This window comes from Hypanus sabinus, chromosome 9 (genome assembly GCF_030144855.1).
Source record: "Hypanus sabinus isolate sHypSab1 chromosome 9, sHypSab1.hap1, whole genome shotgun sequence".
NCBI lineage: Eukaryota > Metazoa > Chordata > Chondrichthyes > Myliobatiformes > Dasyatidae > Hypanus > Hypanus sabinus.
This window is the reverse complement of record NC_082714.1, coordinates 75,455,924-75,473,486: the sequence shown is the minus strand read 5'-3', so window position 1 is coordinate 75,473,486 and position 17,563 is coordinate 75,455,924. Positions and strand designations below refer to the sequence as shown.

Genomic DNA, 17,563 nt, shown 5'->3' with positions numbered 1-17,563 from the left:
TTTGATTTAACCACCGCTTCAGAATGCGTTCTCGCAGAACACTTCCAGAACTTGCAGAACCACTGAGGTCAGATTAACTGCCAACTAATTTCCTTTCTTATGCCTCTCCCTCCCCTCTCGAAGAGTGGAGTGACATTTCCAATTTTACAGTCTTCCAGAACTATTCCAGGATCTAGTGAGTCTTGAAAGATCATTATTAATGCCTCCAAAATCCCTTCAGCCACCTCTTGCAGAACCTTGGGGCATACACTATCTGGACCTGGTGACCTGGTGACTTATCTAACTTCATATCTGTCCGTTTCTAAAGAACCTTCTCTGTAGTCATGGTAACTTCACACACTTCATGACTCCTGACATCTGAAACTTCCACTATATTGCTAGTGTCTTCCACAGTGAAGAATGATGCAAAATACTGATTCAGTTCGTCCACCATTTATTTGCCCCCCATGACTACCTCTCCAGCGGCATTTTAGAGCGGCCCAATATCCACTCTCTCCTTTCTTTTACACTTCATTAATCTGCAGAAATCTTTTGTATCTTCTTGAATATTACTGACTAGCTAACTTTCGTATTCTGTCTTTACCTTCTTAATCACTTTTGAGTTGCATTCTGTTGTAATTTAAAAGCTTCCCAATGCCCTAACCCCACTAGATTTTCCTTTATTATATACACAGTTTTTGGCTTTTATGTTGTCTTTGACCTCCGTTGTAAGCTATGGTTGTGCCATCTTTCTGTTAGAATACTTCCTCCCCTTTCAGATGTATATATCCGGTGCCTTCCGAATTGCTTCCAGAATTCGGACAATTGACAGTGCCGTCATTCCTACCAGTGTTCTTTTCCAATCAATTCTGGCCAAATCCTCCCATGCCTCTGTAATTCACTTTGCTCCTCTGTAATATTGATACGTCTTACTTTAGCTTCTCCTTCTCAAATTTCAGGGTGAATTCAATCATATTATGATCACTTGCCCATAAGGGGTCTTTTACCTTAAACTCGCTAATCAATTCCGGTTACTTGCAAAACACCCAATCCAGAATAGTTGCTTCCTTAGTGGGATCAACAAGGGGCTGCTCTAAACTCTCCCCCCCCAGCTGTTATGGATTCTAGAAATTTCCTCTTGGAACCCAGCACCAGGATTTGCTTTATCCACGATTCAACTCCTTCTGATCACTTGTCACCTCTTTCTAATAATTGAATTTTTTTTTACCAACAGAGCCACACCAGCTCCTCTACCTATCCTTCCGATACAACGCGTATCCTTGGACATTAAGTGCCTAGCTATAATCTTCATTCAGACATGATTCAGTGATGCCTAAAACATCATAACGTCCCAATCGTAACTGTACTACAAGTTCATCGACCTTTTTTAGTACACTGCATGCAAACAAATATAACAGCTTTGGTCTTGTATTCATCCTTTTCGATTCTGTTCGCCTTTTACGTTGCAGCTAATCCTGTCGACTGAAATTTTGTCTTGTCATTAGCCTCTCCCTGGTCGGAGTCTCACTGCACATTGTCTCTGTGTGTAAAACAAACTACTTCATCTTTACCAATATCACTTCGGGGGTTTCAAACCTCTTGTCAAATTTGTTTAAACCTACCTGATCAGCCAACGATCCCACAGGGATATTGGACCCCCTCGCGTACAAATGTAGAGTACGGAGGCAGTCGCCACGGGCTGGTATGGTGTGAGAGGGGGCAGACGAAAAGCATAAGGAATAGCTGGAGCTGTGGCAGGACTGGGCAGTGAGAGATTGACAGGCACACTCACAGAGAGATGTGGGCCTCCCTGAGAATGGTGGGAGATCCAATGATGGAGAAGGGACATTGCAAACAGTGACGAAACTACGAACCAAAAATACGTATTCTTGGAATCTGAAGTACAAGCAGCGACTGTTACAAATGCGGGGAATGTAGCCCCAGAGAGAAAGACATAGAATACATTCTCACAGTGAGTGACAGGAACACTTGGAGACAGAGACGGAAAAAAATCACGTACATCCGATGCTGACATTCACTTTGCTTAGTGAAACGAACGATGCCTTCCATTCCACCTCTGAGAGGAAAGAGACATGCATTCAGTTCACAGTTCAGACGTGCAAGGGATACATAGGGACGACGAACGCCCTGCTAGTAGTGCAGCAGCACTGAGAATTAGCATATCGGAAACATTCTTTGTGTATTATACGTGGCGGCTTTTTAGTCGGGAAGTCGTGGATTCACTTGCCAAGGGAGTTGCCGAACCTCAGGCTGAAGAATTTGTAGATGAATGTGCCTGGCATTTTAGTCCTGTCTTATGTTCGGATTCACAGAATTTTGCTCTGGCGAATTCATATGCGAGAAATGTCAACTGACGCAGCACCTCGGCAACAAGGTGGCTGAACCTGAAGAGAAGGCAAAGGGTCTGCGATGTGATACAGAATTAGCAGATGCGCTCTAGATGTCCTTTACAGAGCGCGTGTGTACACCGAGAGACCCGCAGAATGCGAGTCCAGGCAAGAGAGAAAGTAGCAGGTGGGTGACCGTGGAAAAGAAGCGCAGGGTAAGAGGTGCACAGCAGTTAGAACAACTAGCAATGCTCGGCGACGACCATGTGTCGATAAAGGGCAGCAGGGGAAATCCGGCAATTGCAAGTTCTTTGTCTAAGGTTGACATGAGCTAGTATTTGAAAAATCTGAGAGGTTGGAATTCTCTGCACTTAGCTAAGCAAGGAGTGTTGATAAACTTTATGTTTATGTGGGAGATATTGTTGACAACAAGCCAAACTTCCGATGATGTCAAAAAAATAGTTTCAGAAGTGTACTGCTAATCTGGAGTCCACGTAAACCAAACCACAACTTGCATTGGTGGTTCAGTGGTAGAATTCTCGCCTGCCACGCGGGAGGCCCGGGTTCGATTCCCGGCCAATGCAATTAATTTTTTTCCTTTGGTCATTGCACGCATCAACAGCAGTAACCCAGAAAACCTGCAATTCGCCAAAACAGGGAGATGCCATCTCTCTCGTTCAATACTGGTCTTGGAGAATCTGAATAATAAGAATCTATTAACTGCAACTTGGGAGGGGGGGAGGGGGAGGGGGAGGGGAAGAGAGAGAGAGAGATAGAGAGAGAGAGCACGCGACAGAGGGGAAATAGATTGATAAGTAGACAGACCGATAGAGAGACATACAGACAGATAGATGGATAGATTGATACTTTCATTGATACATAAATAAATGACTGGATTGATGTATATATAATTGGATAGATAGACAGAATGCTAAATAGATGATAGATAGGTAGAAGCACAAACTCGAGAAATTCTACAGATGCTGGAAATCCAAGCAACACACGCAAAATGCTGGAGGAACTCAGCAGGCCAGGTAGCTTCTATGGAAAAGAATACACAGTCAACGTTTTGGGCGAAGTCCATTCATCTGGACTCATGAGATCTGTCTGACTGTCTATCTATCTACCTGTCCTGATGGAGTGTCTCGGACTGAAAAGCTGACTGCTTACTCTGTCAAATATGCTGCCTGACTTCTGAGTTCCTCCAGCATTTTGTCGGCTTAGACAGATAAACACATAGATAGATAGATAGATAGATAGATAGATAGATAGATAGATAGATAGATAGATAGATTGATTGATTGAGAGGCAGACATACAAAAAGAATAAATAGCAAACACGCAAATACGAGAAAATCTGCAGGTGCTGGAAATTCAAGCAACTCACACAAAATGCTGGTGGAACGCAGCAGGCCAGGCAGCATCTATAGGGAGATGTACTGTCATCGTTTCGGGGCGAGACCCTTCCTCAGGACTAACTGAAGAAGAGATAGTAAGAGATTTGAAAGTGGGCAGGGGAAAGCCGAAACGATAGGAGAAGACAGGACGGGGAGGGATGAAGCTAAGAGCTGGGAAGTGGATTGGCAAAAAGGATACAAGGCTGGAGAAGGGGGAGTATCAGAGGACGGAAGGACTTGAAAGAAAGAAAGGGGGAGGGGAGCACCTGAGGAAGATGGAGAACAGGCAAGGAGTTATTGTGAGAGGGAAAGAGAAAAAAATAATTAAAATTTAAAATTAGGGATGGGGTAAGAAGGGGAGGACAGGCATTAGCAAAAGTTAGAAGAATTAATATTCATGCCATCAGGTTGGAGCCTACCCGGACAGAATATAAGGTGTTGTTCCTGTAGCTGTGTGGCTTCATCTTGACAGTAGAGGAGGCCATGGATTGACATATCAGAATGGGAATGGGACGTGGAATTAAAATGTGTGGCCACTGGGCGATCCTGCTTTCTCTGGCGGACAGAACGTAGGTGTTCAGCGAAACGGTTTCCCAGACTCCGTCGGGTCTCATCAATATATAGAAGGCAATATATAGAAGGGAACATCGGACACGGTATATTACACCAGCCCACTCACAGGTAAAGTGTCGCCTCACCTGGAAAGACTGCTTGGAGCCCTGAATGGTGGTGAGGGAGGAAGTGTAAGGGCAGGTGTAGCACATGTTCTGCTTACAGTTAAGTGCCAGGAGGGAGATCGGTGGGAAGGGATGGGGATGGGGTGGTGGGGGGGGGGGGAGAGAATGGACAAGCGAGTCGCGAAGGGAGAGATCCCTGCGGAAAGCAGAAAGTGGAGCGGATGGGGGGGGAGGAAAGATGTCATTGGTGGTGGGGTCCCGTTGGAGATGGCGGAAGTTACGGAGAATTATATGTTGGACACGGAGGCTGGTGGGGTGGTAGGTGAGGACAATAGGAACCCTATCCCGAGTGGAATGGCGTGCGGATGGGGTGAGGGCAGATGTGCAGGAAATGGGAGAGATGCGTTTGAGGGCAGAGTTGATGGTGGAGGAAGGAAAGCCCCGTTGTTTAAAAAAGGAAGACATCTCCTTCGTCCTGGAATGAAAGGCTACATTCTGAGTGCAGATGCGGCGGAGGCGGAGGAATTGAGAGAAGGGGATAGCATTTTTGCAAGTAACAGGGTGGACAGAGGAATAGTCCACGTAGCTGTGAGAGTCAGTGGGCTTATAGTAGACATCTGCTGTCTCCAGAGACAAAGGCAGAGAGATCAAGGAAGAGGAGGGAGGAGTCGGAAATGGACCAGGTAAATTTGAGGGCAGGGTGAAAGTTGGAGGCAAAGTTAATGAAGTCAACGAGCTCAGCATGCGTACCGGAGTCAGCGCCAATGCAGTCGTCGATGTTGCAAAGGAAAAGAGGGGGATGGATACCCGTATAGGCTTGGAACATGGACCGTTCCATAAAGCCAACAGAAAGGCAGGCATAACTGGGACCCATACGGGTGCCCATGCCTACACCTTTAGCTTGAAGGAAGAGGGAGAAGCCAAAGGAGAAATTATTAAGAGTAAGGACCATTTCCGCTAGACGGAGGAGAGTGGTGGTAGAGGGGAACTGGTTAGGTCTGGACTCCAAAAAAGAAGCGGAGAGCTTTGAGACATTCCTGGTGGGGAATGGAGGTATATAGGGACTGGACATTCATGGTGAAAATAAGGCGGTGGGGGGCAGGGAACTTAAAATCATTGAAAAAATTCAAAGCGTGAAAAGTGTCACGAACATAGGTTGGAAGAGATTGAACAACGGGGAATAAAACAGTGTCGAGGTATGCAGAAATGAGTTCGATGGAGCAGGAACAAGCTGAAACAATGGGTCTACTTGGACAGGCAGGTTAGTGGATCTTGGGTAGGAGGTAGAAACGGGAAGTGCGGTGTGTGGGAACTATGAGTTTGGTGGCAGTGGATGGAAGATCCCCAGAGCTGATAAGGTTGGTGATTGTATAGGAGACAATGGCCTGGTGCTCCTTAGTGGGGTCATGTTCGAGGATTAAATAAGAGGAGGTATCAGAGAGTTGTCGCTGTGCCTCGGCAAAGTAGAGGTCAGTACACCAGACTAGATCAGTGGCTTTCATGGTAAGGTTGGGATTGGTGCGGAGGGAGTGGAGAGCAGAGCGTTCGGAAGGAGTGAAGTTGGAATTGGAACAAGGTATGGTGTAGTCGAGACGGTTGATGTCACGTCGGCAGTTAGCAATAAAAAGTTCCAGAGCAGCCTAACTAGCTAGCTAGATATCGATGAATAGATACAGGGAAAGGTAGATAGAGATAGATCTTAGTTTTTAAGCGACTCTGAGAGAAGTGTTGGTGCAGAAATATTTCTAGCGTACTGTTCCACAAAAACTGATAAACATAACCGTAACAAGTGAATGCTGCAACTATTTGTTTTCGCTCGAACAAATGGACCCAGACTCGGTAGATCCTCTGAGACTCACTTTATTGTTAATACAGAGAAGAAAGTAGAGAGTTGCGAGAAACGCTTTATTTTATACACTACCCACACCACTAATATGTAGGGCTAACTTAAGCAACCCCCAGTAGTCTACACCATCGAGTATAATTAGCAACATCTGCGTGGTCGACTGTGGACTCGCAAGGCTGCAGGTCCTTGCTTCCGGTTCAGCTGCTCGGTCCGAAGCTGGGACCCAGGCGAGTGGCCTGCCCAAGAAAGAGCTTTTTCACCTTTTATAGCCCTATCGTCACCTCCCAATCCAGCTGGAAGGGTCTAGGCATCAAATCCGACGTTTACACGACCCTAACCATTGGATCGAGTGACCTTCAACAATGGTCTTTGCCTCCTCAGGGACAATGCATTCTATTAATCTTACAAACAAACAATGTAAAAAAAAATTCTTTGGAGACAAGGTGATTAATTACTTTTACACAAATAAGCACTTATAGCTTGCTTTCAGGCCATGTTATCAGGTAGACGGGAGTCACATTGTTGTCCCCTTATCTCGTATCAAGGGTCAATTTGTCCATCACACAGGTAAAACTTCAAAACAGGACAGACCCACAAATTCCTAACTGTTAACCATTTCCTTGCCGTATCCATTTTTCATACCCACACACCTCACCCATACACTTACCAATACATGTACTAACACTTCACATCTGAAGTCAAGACTGCAGCCCAGCACGTCGGCTGTCACTATTGCTCACATAATCATCCATCTGGCTCTCCTCAGCTTTTGGTCGTCTACAGTAAACAGTCCAAGTTTCCCTTAATTTCAGATGCCCTTTAGTTGGGGAAGCGTCCTGGTAAAACTCTTCTGCACTCAATCCAAAGCAACCAGAATTGAAAGCAATCGGAATTGAACGTAACACTCTAAATATGGCCAAACCATACTTCCGTAAAACAACACTTAACTTCTTGAATTTTGAACTCTGTGCCTTCTTTATCACTGTATTAAACAATGCATACAGTTCTAGGAGATATAGACTCTGACTTCAATATAATTGTGTGAATCCCTGGTCAGGGAGAGCGAAGAGGTGATAGAACGGAGTGGTCAAACCGGGGCCACGGGAGATACACAAGTGCGTCACAGTCAGGAGTGAGAGGGGAAGAGTCAGGTACTAGACAGTACCCCTGTGGCTGTACCTCTTGACAATAAAAACTCCCGTTTGAGTACTGTTGGGCCGGGGTGGGGTGGGGAAAAGCCTACCGAGGGGAAGCAACAGTGGCCATGCCTCTAGCACAGAGACTGGCCCTGTGGCTCAGACAAGTAGGGAAAAGAAAAGGAAGGCAATAGTGATTTGGGACTATATAGTTAGGGGGTCAGACAGGCGATTTTGTGGACGCAGGAAAGAAACTGGGATGGTAGTATGCCTTCCAGGTGCCAGGTTCCGGGATATTACAGATCGCGTCCAAGATATCCTGCGGTGGGAGGGAGAACAGCCAGGGGTCGTGGTACATATTGGTACCAATGACATAGTTAGGAAAAGGGAAGAGGCCCTGAAAAAAGACTACAGGGAGTTAGGAAAGAAGTTGAGAAGCAGGACCACGAAGGTAGTAATCTCGGGATTACTGCCTGTGTCTCGCGACAGTGAGAATAGGAATAGAATGAGGTGGAGGATAAATGCATGGCTGAGGGATTGGAGCAGGGGGCAGGGATTCAGGTTTATGTATCGTTGGGTCCTTTTTTGGGGCACGCGTGACCTGCATAAAAATATCGGATTGCACTTGAATCTGAGGAGGACCAATATCCTGGTGGGGAGTTTTGCAAAAGTTATTGTTGAGAGTTTAAACTAGAATTGTTGGGGGTGGGAACCGAACTGAAGTGACGGAAGAAAGGGAGTTCTGCTCACAAATAGAGAAAGCTTGGAGACAGTGCGAAAGGGAGGATAGGCAGGTGATAGAGAAGGGATGTGCTCAGGCTGATGGTTTGAGTTGAGTCTATTTTAATGCAAAGCGGATAAACAAAGCGGATGAGCTTAGAGCGTGGACCAGTACTTGGAGCTCTGATGTTGTGGCCATTACAGAGACTTGGATGGCTCAGGGGCAGGAATGGTTACTTCGAATGTCAGGCTTTAGATGTTTCAGAAAGGACAGGGAGGGAGGCAAAAGAGGTGGGGGCATGGCACTGTTGATCAGAGATAGTGTCAGGGCTGCAAAAAAGGAGGCAGTAATGGAGGGATGATAGAGATCTAGAAGATTATATGCTAACAGGAAGGAGCTTAAGAATGAAATTAGGAGAGTCAGAAGGGGCCATGAGAAGGCTTGGCAGACAGGGCTGTGGAAACTCCCAAGGCATTCTACAAGTATGTGAAGAACCAGAGGATAAGATGTGAGAGAATAGAATTGGAGATGGTAATCATAATTCTATCTCCTTTACAATAGAATTGGAGAGAGATAGGAACACACAAGTTAGAAAAGCGTTTAATTGAGGTAAGGGGTATTATGAAGCTATAAGGCAGGAAATTGGAAGCGTAAATTGGAAACAGATGTTCTCAGGGAAAAGTACGGAAGAAATGTGGCAAATATTCGGGGGATTGTTACATACTCCGTGGATATCCTGTGACTGTCTTATGACCATGATGTAATTGAGTATCTGGTGAGCATAATGTAATGGTCTTGTGATGGTGGGGTGATGTAATTTCCCGCCAGTGCGAGGTCACATGATGTAATTTTCCCGGCAGTGTGAGGTCATGTGATGGCCTGTTCCAACAGGTATAAAACGGGAAAGCCATGCTGTGATGCATTGTTTAATTCGTCAGCTACTCTGTTATGCTGCGTATTCATCTCAAGACGCAGTTTTGTTTTAAAATGGAGTTTTACTTTCTATCTTAAGTCTCAAAGGTTATTGCTGGCAGTTTCGCCAGACACTGCCAGTTTTGGTTTGATTCTCCTTTGCAATTCAGTTGGAGAGTAAAGCAGTTACCGAAGTACGGAGACCCGAAGGATCGAGTAAGGTTGGTGGCGTTGGTGGTTTAATACAGGATCGACCTTATTGGATCTTCGTTGAGGAAATAGTAACCTGCATCCGAGATAACCCCTGCCTGTAAGAGCAGAAGACGTTGGGGCAGTGTTATTCGTCAAGGAAAAGGTCAGTTCCTTTGAGCCGTTTTTATTTCCTTTGTCGTGAATCCTTGTGGCAAGGCATATTTCAACAGGGATCAGCAGTAACGTCAAGTCGCCCAGGAATTCATTACTTCAGGAAAGTCTCTCCTAATTGACTGTATAATTCACTTGGACTTTCGAATTTACCAAGTTTGAGAACTCTGTTTCCATTTACCACTTTAAGACTGTATTCATATTTATCACTTTAAGAACTGTTAGTGTTGCCTTATAGCAGTTAACTTCCGGTTAAGTTAGTCATTTGTTTACTTTTCATTTTTGTTGAACAGAGTTAAATAAATGTTTACCTGTTTATAAAAAACCTGTCTCAATTCTATATTCATTGTTGCCGGAGATGTACTGTAACAGGATATTTATGTGGAGTTCTGCATTGGTACGTTCCAATGAATCAGGGAAGTTATGGTAGAGTACAGGAACCCTGGTGTAAAAAGGCTGTAATAAATCCATTGAAAAAAAAAGAAAAGCTTATGTAATATTAGAGATCTAGAAGATTATAAAGCTAATAGGAAGGAGTTCAGGAAGGAAATTAGGAGAGCCAGAAGGGGCCATGAGAAGGCCTTGGCAGGCAGGATTAAGGAGAACACCAAGGCATTCTACAAGTATGTGAAGAGCAAGAGGATAAGACGTGAAAGAATAGGACCTATCAAGTGTAATAGTGTGCAAGTGTGTATGGACCCGGAGAAAACAGCAGAAGTACTTAATGATTACTTTACTTCAGTATTCACTGTGGAAAAGAATCTTGGTGATTGTAGTGATGACTTGAAGCAGACTGAAAAGCTTCAGCATGTAGATATTAAGAAAGAGGATGAGCTGGAGCTTTTGGAAAGCATCGAGTTGGATAAGTCGCCGGCACCGAATGCGATGCACCCCAGGCTACTGTGGGAGGCGAGGGAGGAGATTGCTGAGCCTCTGGCGATGATCATTGCATCATCAATGGAGACGGGAGAGGTTCCGGAGGATTGGAGGACTGTGAATAGTGTTCCTTTATTTAAGAAAGGGAGTAGAGATAGCCTTACCTCAGTGGTTGGTAAGTTGATGGAGAAGATCCCGAAAGGCAGGATTTATGACATTTGGAGAGGTATAATATGATTAGGAATAGTCAACATGTCTTTGTCAAGTGCAGGTCGTGCATTACGAGCCTGCTTGAATTTTTGAGGCTGTGTCTAAACAGATTGATGACGGAAGAGCAGTCGATGTAGTGTATATGGATTTCAGCAAGGTACCCCATGCAAGGCTTATTGAGCAAATAAGGAGGCATGGAATCCAACGAGACATTACTTTCTGGATCCGGAACTGGCTTGCCCAAAGAAGGCAAAATGTGGTTGTAGACGGGTCATACTCAGCATGGAGGTCGGTGACAAGTGGACTGCCTTACGGATCTGTTCTGGGGCTCTTACTCTTGGTGATTTTTATAAATGACCTGGATGAGGAAGTGGGGTGAGGGGTTCGTAAATTTGCTGATGACACACAGGTTGGGGATGTTGTGTATATTGTGGAGGGCTGTCAGAGGTTACAGCGGGACATTGATTGGATGCAAAACTGGGCTGAGAAGTGGCAGATGGAGTTAAACCCAGGTAAGTGTGAAGTGGTTCATTTTGGCAGGTCAAATACGATGGCAGAATATGGTATTAATGGTAAGACTCTTGGCTGTGTGGGGGATCAGAGGGATCTTGGGGTCTGAGACCATAGGACGCTCAAAGCAACTGCGCAGGTTGACTCTGTGGTTAAGAAGGAATACAGTGTATTGGCCTTCATCAATCGTGGAATGATTGCAGCCTTATAGGACCCTGGTCATGTGGATGATCATGTGGATAGTCAGAAGCTATTCCCCAGGGCTGAAATGGTTGCCACAAGAGGACACTGGTTTAAGGTACTGGGGAGTAGGTACAGAGGAGATGTTTTACTCAGAGTGTGGTGAGTGCGTGGAATGGGCTGCCGGCAACGGTGGTGGAGACGGGTACGATAGGGTCTTTTAAGATACTTTTGGATAGGTACATGGAGCTTAGAAAAATAGAGAGATAGTAATTTCTAAGGTAGGGACATGTTCGGGACAACATTGTGGGCCGAAGGGCATCAATTGTGTTGTAGTTTTTCTATGTTTCTATGTTTCAACACTATTATGGATCCCGCAATTAAGACCATAACATACAGAGCAGAATTAGGCCATTCGACCCAACGAGTCTGCTGCGCCATTTGTTATCCTTCTCAAGCGCATCCTCTTTCCGTACCCCTGTAAGCTTTAACGCCATTATTAATCAAGAACCTATCAACCTCTGTTTTAAATATGTCCAATGGTTTGGCCTCCACAACCGCCTGTGGCAATGAATTCCATAGATTCACTTTCCTCTGGCTAAAGAAATCCCACCTCATTTTTGTTGGAATATTACGTACTTGTAATCTGAGGCTGTGCTCCAAGGTCCGAGACTCCCTCCGCTATTAACTGTTTCGTGTTTTACATTTGATCTGCCAAACTGTTTAACGCGGCCACATTTTACTGCCAAATTTTACTAACTCTCACGCCCTAAAATATTCTTTCATCTGATTCTCTGTGTAAACCACTTTCCCAGATTATCATCTATTTGCTTCATTGACTCGAGGTCGGCATTTACTGCCCATGATTTCTGCCATTGAGAAGGTGTTGATTTTAATGAACCACTGCAATATATTTGATGATGATCCTCTTACGTTCCGTTGCGGCGGGAGTTCCGGTACCGAGATCTCACATCTGACAAGTGATATATGAGCGCTGTGTGTGGTCGTGGTGACGACTGGGTTTTACAGGTTTATGATACTGTTGGTCGTATGGCCTAATTGAAAAGGTCTGTTTCCTGTAAAGTCAATCAGAGTGATCTGAAGACTGCAGTTTCGAGTCTTGTAACAGTTGTTTACCGTTCAACAGACAATAATTTTGCTCTGTATTTCGCTTTTGCTAATGAGTGGGGCAGTTCTTGCGCAGTCCCAGGTACGTGGGTTCAATCCAAACGACCCGTGCTGCCTGGGGGGGGGGGTCCACCTGGGATGCAAGGTGGGGTCTATGGTCCCACAAAGATAAGACAGATCAAATGGTCTCTCTGTATGTCATAAGGAAAACTGAATATAAAATGTTTCACATCGGACCCGCTTACGACTTGTTTGCATGTATGGTTGCTTTCTACTCGCTTTTCTACAGGTAGAAATTCACTTCTTATGCCTGGCGCCTTCGACCATTCAGCCACCCTACCAATCCGACATAAATTGCTTAAGATCGAAACAAACTGTTTTGTTTGAGAACAAATTAAAAGACTGATTTGATAATTTTTTTGGAGGATAGATCCAAATTTGCACGCGCACACATGGCCGCAAAGGCACCTGAACATCATGATCCTCTCCCTGGTGCTTAAAACTCCAAATGAAAAACAATTTCAGGGACAATATCCGGCTTCCAAATGCGGAATAAATCAGCACCATACCCAATCGGACACACGCCCGTATCAGAATTAGAATCACAACCAGTTTTAATATCACTGACATATGTCGTGAAATGTCGGCAGCAGTGCAATGTAATGTATAAAACATATCAAATTTTGTAATAAGAAAAGCATATAAATATTAAATTACAAAAAAAGAGGAGATAATGCAGTACAGTTCATGGGATGGTTGACTGCCCGATCAGCAATCCAATGGCGGAGGGATAAGAGCTGTTCTTAAAACGTGTGTGCCTTAAGCTTCTGATAGTAGTAATAAGAAGAGAGAACGTCCTTGTTGTAGGGAATACTTAATGATAGCTGACGCCTTTTAAGTCATCGCTTTTTGAAGAAGATGTCCCATATACTAGGGCCAATGATGGAGCTGGCTGAGTTTGTGACCCACACCCTGCAGATTTTTACGATCCTGTGTAGTGACCCTCCAGATCAGATAGCGTGAATGCGATGGATGATTTAGTGACATACTGAATTTCCTCAAACTCCTAATGAATATAGCCACAGACGTGCTTTCCTGGCTGTCATGCGAATGAAATGTTTGGCAAATAGGGCGGAATTGTCACTGTGGAGAAGGAATTCCTGAATGCACTGACGCATTGATTGGAAGTAGACGGAACAGTTAATCTGAAGAAATGAGCTGAATGTGACGGAATTCCCTTGTCAACAAACGACACAGAGCAAGTTACATCGTATGCTGCGGCTGCAGGGTGTCGTATGGGCTCTGTGGTTTAGCTGCTTTAAACTCTTGTCTGGTAAAAAGGAGGCACTCGGTTCATCACATATCGGAGTCTTTATTTTATGTGGTGAATTGCTTTGTTGGGAAGGCGGTTTTACTTGCAATCATGAAACAAAATGCCGCAGAGAGAAAAAAAAGAACATTAAAATGTTTACAAAACCAGTACAGATCCAACAAATTCGGCGGAGCAGAGAGCAACACGAACTGTTCAGTTAGATGAGGCCGTCAACATTTCCAAATGCGTTGTTTTCCCTTTTCTTACGTTTTGCAGCGTGAGGCTGATAATTGTTTTCCCAGCCGGTCGATTTCGCATGGTGTTTCACATGCCTTTGCGACTCGAAAACCGATTACTTCGCTATGTGTAGTCAAAAGGCGGTTAAGGATAACTCTGGAATGCATGTGGGGATTGTAAATATTGCTCAAGGGACTGACACCAAAAGTATTGTCGATAGTAAATTTTAGATGTTGCTCTGCATTAGCGGAACGGAAGAATTTATTCTTCACCAAATGGCAGTGGTGGGATTCGAACCCACGCCTCCTTGGAGACTGGAGCCTAAATCCAGCGCCTTAGACCACTCGGCCACACTACCACAGTTCTGCATTCATTACACAGGGTACTGATCCGTTGAGCAAGTTAACATTCAGAGTATTGTGCTCTCTGCGCGTCCATTGAAAATAGTTCCCCACCATACTGCTGTCATGGGTCCGGCTGGCCGTTCCCCTTTAACAGTTCTTTCTCTCTGATAATGCCCCAATTTCAGTAATTTGATCTCCATTTGCTGCTAGTTTACCCAATTACCGTACACCTGGTTTTCATCAGAGACTGGGAAATAAACACGATGGCGAACTATCACAGGTTGCCAGTTTGTTGGTCTATTCTCGTGTGAGACTTCGTTCCCTTGTCCAATTAGAACCGTTGGTTCTAAGTTCCGCTCTAGTTTCTAGAAAGTCCCTGTAAATCCCGTCACCTTGTCAAGATTCCTCCGGTTTCCTGTTCTACATCCAGTCTCCCCAACTCAGTCGACATGCCGGTGTCCTGCACTTGGGTTCTCCTCCGTCGCCCCCTTGCAACAGAACAAACTGGCCAGCATGAACCCAGCGGACACGAATCCCCTGCAACAAGCCCTCGCCAGCCATGGCCCCCTTCTGGGCCTGCACGATCAGCTGCTCCGGGTTGTTATGGAGAACCTCCGCTCCCTGTCAGTAGATGTAAAGAAGGTCAGTGAACAGGTCGACCGAGTATCCGTCCATTTTACCACGTCGACCCCGGGAGCTCTGCCTGACCGACCCAGGCAGCCTATAGTGGCGACGCCCACTACACGTCCGTCAAGAGAGCAGCACTTGCCGAACCAGAACCGTACGCCGGAGATCTGGGGAGGTGCAGGGCTTTTTTACTGCAATGCTCCTTGGTGTTCGACCAGCAGCCATCCACATACGCCACTGACCGAGCGAAGATATCTTACATGATGGGGTTGTTGCGAGGGAATGCCTTATCTTGGGCCACCGCGATTTTGGGACAATCAGCCAGAGACCTGCTCTTCCTTCCCCACCTTCATTTCAGAGATAAGGAAGATTATTGACCGTCCCGTCCGCGGTAGGGATGCCGCCAAGCGTCTGCTCACTCTCTGTCAAGGCTCACTCAGTGTTGCCGAATACACGGCGGAGTTCCGGTCGCTAGCGGCCTACTCGGGCTGGAATGATGAGGCACTCCAGGAGGTATTCCGGCAAGGCCTCTGTGACAAGGTAAAGGGCGAGTTAACGGCTAGGGATGACACCAACAGCCTGGATTCAGTGATCTCCCTAGCAACCAGGCTGGACAACCGAATCCGAGAACGGCAGAGGGAGAGAACCGCTACCCCACGCACTCTTTACCATCTGCTCCCAGCCAGAACGACTCCCCTCCTCCCATTCCTAGAATAACACCCTTTTCCACCAGCCTGGGAGAGGAACCAATGCAGCTGGGACGAATCGTCTTTCTCCCGCAGAGCGACTCCAGAGTTTCAGAGCCGGGGATTGTTTCTATTGTGGTCAGTCTGGCCATTTTCGTGCTGCCTTCGGCCAAAAGGGAGGGCTCACCATTAGGAAGGGGGACCCTGGTGAGTCAGACTACATTCCCTTCTGCCCCCCAATCCCGGATGCAGATCCAAGCAACTGTAACCTACAACCAACAGTCCCTATCCTTATCTGCCTTGATAGACTCCGGTGCTGAGGGGAATCTGTTGGATGAAGACATAGCTGCCCAGGCCGGAATTCGGAGCCGTTGACTACCCCTCTGGAAGCCTGGGCACTGGACGGAAGACTTCTGGCTCGAGTCATTCACCATACTCCACCACTGTCTTTGATCCTCTTTGGGAATCATCGGGAGCAGGTACAATTTAATCTAATTTCCTCTCCTCAAGCTCCGATAGTACTCGGGTACCCTTGGTTAAGCTGCCAAAATCCTTGCATTGATTGGTCCACCGGGAAGATCGTCAGCTGGAGTCCGTTTTGTTACGCCAACTGTTTACAGTCCGTCCTTTCCCCTGTAAGAGCAACCACGACCTCGTCTGCTGTTGAACTCCCCGACTTGTCCAGGGGTCCAGCGGAGTACCGCGACCTGGGACAAGTGTTTAGTAAGCAACGCGCCCTTTCCCTGCCTCCACACCGACCATACGATAGTGCAATCGACCTTCTCCCCGGAGCTCCTCTACCCACCAGTCGGCTGTATAAGTTGTCCCGGCCAGAGAGGGAAGCAATGGAAGGTTACATCAGGGAAACTCCCACGGCGGGCATTATTGGACGGTCATCCTCCCCGGTGGGCGCAGGGTTCTTTTTGTGGAGAAGAAGGATGGATCTCTCCATCCCTGCATCGACTACCGAGGCCTAAATCATATCTCCATTAAGATCAAGTAGCCACTCGCTTTCGAGCCACTTCATGAAGCCACCATCTTCTCGAAGTTGGACTTCCGAAACGCCTACCATTTGGTTCAGATGAGGGAGGGCGACTAGTAGAAGACGGCTTTCAATACCCCTTTAGGCCACTTCGAGTATCTAGTCATGCCTTTCGGCCTCACCGGTGCCCCCGCAGTTTTTCAAACCTTGATTAACGATTGTACGATGAGACTTCATTAACGCTTTGTGTTTGTCTACCTGGATGACATCCTGATCTTTTCCAGCAGTCCCCAGCAACACGTGCACCATGTCCGTCAAATCCTGCAGAGGCTGGGGAAGATTAAAATATTCGTAAAGGCTGAGAAATGCGAATTCTACGTCCTCTCGGTCAGCTTCCTAAGTTATATCATCGAGAGGACAGGTGAGACCTAATCCCGAGAAGATCCTGGCTGTGGCGGAGTGGCTCAAACCCGCGGACCGCAAGCAACTCCAACGGTTCCTGGGGTTTGCGAACTTCTATCGCCGGTTCATCAGAAGCTACAGTCAGGTGGCGGCTCCCCTTACCCGACTTACCTCACCTGCCGCACCTTCAAAAGACCCTATCGTATCCGCCTCCACCACCGTTGCCGGCAGCTCATTCCACGCACTAACCACTCTCTGAGTAAAAAACTTACCCCGACATCTCCTCTGTACGGAGAAGAATTCCATAACTATAACCATCCTGGGGGCTGGGGGCCCTTCGTGAACATCTTTGGTAGTTGGTGGAGAACGCTAGTACATTATGGAGTTAGGATCTCTATAGTAATAGTTTGTGTGTTGACAGCTCGACTCAGATGTGAAGCCCTACCCCGTTTAACGAATCACTCCTTTTCTATGTTCCCTCCTGGCACTTAATACCCGGAATATAATAAAGAGGAACAATAAAATGAGACCCTACCATCGTGTTATGAGGTCCCATATGCCAACTCTGATATTTATGGTTGATCTTGCGATCAACAAGGAGGGGACTGAGGAGAAAAATATTGCGAGTTAAATATTTTGATAGCAATGGGTTAATATTGGCTTTTGTAATGTGGAAACCAGTTAACAGCTT

General features: G+C 46.1%; 2 non-coding genes across 2 annotated transcripts; one reads left to right on the top strand and one right to left on the bottom strand.

Moving 5' to 3' along the window:
* The first annotated feature begins 2,840 nt into the window (after window positions 1-2,840).
* Window positions 2,841-2,911, top strand: trnag-gcc (transfer RNA glycine (anticodon GCC)). Its single transcript has one exon. It is a non-coding gene; the product is annotated as a tRNA-Gly (tRNA).
* An 11,196-nt stretch (window positions 2,912-14,107) lies between these two features.
* On the bottom strand, window positions 14,108-14,189 carry trnal-uag (transfer RNA leucine (anticodon UAG)). Its single transcript has one exon. It is a non-coding gene; the product is annotated as a tRNA-Leu (tRNA).
* Between the last annotated feature and the right edge of the window lie 3,374 nt (window positions 14,190-17,563).